A 2,500-nucleotide genomic window follows, 5' to 3' on the forward strand; every position below is an offset into this window, starting at 1 on the left:
CCTGGTAGCCCGGCCATTGAAAATGAATGGGCCCATTCATTTCAATGGGGAATTTCGACCCCTGGTTGCCCGCCATTCATTTCAATGGGGAATTTCGACCCCTGGTCGCCCGCCATTCATTTCAATGGGGACTTTCGACCCCTGGTTGCCCGCCATTCATTTCAATGGGGGATTTCGACCCCTGGTCGCCCGCCATTCATTTCAATGGGGGATTTCGACCCCTGGTAGCCCGCCATTCATTTCAATGGGGGACTTCGACCCCTGGTAGCCCGCCATTCATTTCAATGGGGGACTTGGACCCCTGGTAGCCCGCCATTCATTTCAATGGGGGATTTCGACCCCTGGTCGCCCGCCATTCATTTCAATGGGGGATTTCGACCCCTGGTAGCCCGCCATTCATTTCAATGGGGGACTTCGACCCCTGGTTGCCCGCCATTCATTTCAATGGGGGATTTCGACCCCTGGTCGCCCGCCATTCATTTCAATGGGGGATTTCGACCCCTGGTCGCCCGCCATTCATTTCAATGGGGGATTTCGACCCCTGGTAGCCCGCCATTCATTTCAATGGGGGACTTCGACCCCTGGTAGCCCGCCATTCATTTCAATGGGGGACTTGGACCCCTGGTAGCCCGCCATTCATTTCAATGGGGGACTTCGACCCCTGGTTGCCCGCCATTCATTTCAATGGGGGACTTCGACCCCTGGTTGCCCGCCATTCATTTCAATGGGGGATTTCGACCCCTGGTCGCCCGCCATTCATTTCAATGGGGGATTTCGACCCCTGGTAGCCCGCCATTCATTTCAATGGGGGACTTCGACCCCTGGTTGCCCGCCATTCATTTCAATGGGGGACTTCGACCCCTGGTTGCCCGCCATTCATTTCAATGGGGGATTTCGACCCCTGGTCGCCCGCCATTCATTTCAATGGGGGATTTCGACCCCTGGTAACCCGCCATTCATTTCAATGGGGGACTTCGACCCCTGGTTGCCCGCCATTCATTTCAATGGGGGACTTCGACCCCTGGTTGCCCGCCATTCATTTCAATGGGGGATTTCGACCCCTGGTTGCCCGGCATTCGTTCCTATGTGGCGGGGGATTTCAACCCCAGGTCGCCCTCGTGTGGTTCTTTTTGGCGCAGCTGACGGGCTCCGCTGCTCATGGAGGTTTGCTAGTGGAGGATAACCCCCTGCCTGGGCAACTCGAACGCCCGGCATTCGTTCCTATGTGGCGGGGGATTTCAACCCCAGGCCGCCCTCGTGTGGTTCTTTTTGGCGCAGCTGACGGGCTCCGCTGCTCATGGAGGTTTGCTAGTGGAGGATAACCCCCTGCCTGGGCAACTCGAACGCCCGGCATTCGTTCCTATGTGGCGGGGGATTTCAACCCCAGGCCGCCCTCGTGTGGTTCTTTTTGGCGCAGCTGACGGGCTCCGCTGCTCATGGAGGTTTGCTAGTGGAGGATAACCCCCTGCCTGGGCAACTCGAACGCCCGGCATTCGTTCCTATGTGGCGGGGGATTTCAACCCCAGGCCGCCCTCGTGTGGTTCTTTTTGGCGCAGCTGACGGGCTCCGCTGCTCATGGAGGTTTGCTAGTGGAGGATAACCCCCTGCCTGGGCAACTCGAACGCCCGGCATTCGTTCCTATGTGGCGGGGGATTTCAACCCCAGGTCGCCCTCGTGTGGTTCTTTTTGGCGCAGCTGACGGGCTCCGCTGCTCATGGAGGTTTGCTAGTGGAGGATAACCCCCTGCCTGGGCAACTCGAACGCCCGGCATTCGTTCCTATGTGGCGGGGGATTTCAACCCCAGGTCGCCCTCGTGTGGTTCTTTTTGGCGCAGCTGACGGGCTCCGCTGCTCATGGAGGTTTGCTAGTGGAGGATAACCCCCTGCCTGGGCAACTCGAACGCCCGGCATTCGTTCCTATGTGGCGGGGGATTTCAACCCCAGGTCGCCCTCGTGTGGTTCTTTTTGGCGCAGCTGACGGGCTCCGCTGCTCATGGAGGTTTGCTAGTGGAGGATAACCCCCTGCCTGGGCAACTCGAACGCCCGGCTCCCCCCCGGTCCGCTGGAGCTCCTCCAACGGCCAGCAACAAGCCCCGAAGACGGGCGCGCTCCCCGCGGTCCGCTGGAGCTCCTCCAACGGCCAGCAACAAGCCCCGAAGACGGGCGCGCTCCCCGCGGTCCGCTGGAGCTCCTCCAACGGCCAGCAACAAGCCCCGAAGACGGGCGCGCTCCCCCCGGTCCGCTGGAGCTCCGCCAACGGCCAGCAACAAGCCCCGAAGACGGGCGCGCTCCCCCCGGTCCGCCAACGGCCAGCAACAAGCCCCGAAGACGGGCGCGCTCCCCGCGGTCCGCTGGAGCTCCTCCAACGGCCAGCAACAAGCCCCGAAGACGGGCGCGCTCCCCCCGGTCCGCTGGAGCTCCTCCAACGGCCAGCAACAAGCCCCGAAGACGGGCGCGCTCCCCGCGGTCCGCTGGAGCTCCTCCAACGGCCAGCAACAAGC

Source organism: Leptonotus elevatus, unplaced genomic scaffold (genome assembly GCF_054856555.1).
Source record: "Leptonotus elevatus isolate MCC_2025b unplaced genomic scaffold, RoL_Lele_1.0 HiC_scaffold_132, whole genome shotgun sequence".
Classification (NCBI taxonomy): Eukaryota; Metazoa; Chordata; class Actinopteri; order Syngnathiformes; family Syngnathidae; genus Leptonotus; species Leptonotus elevatus.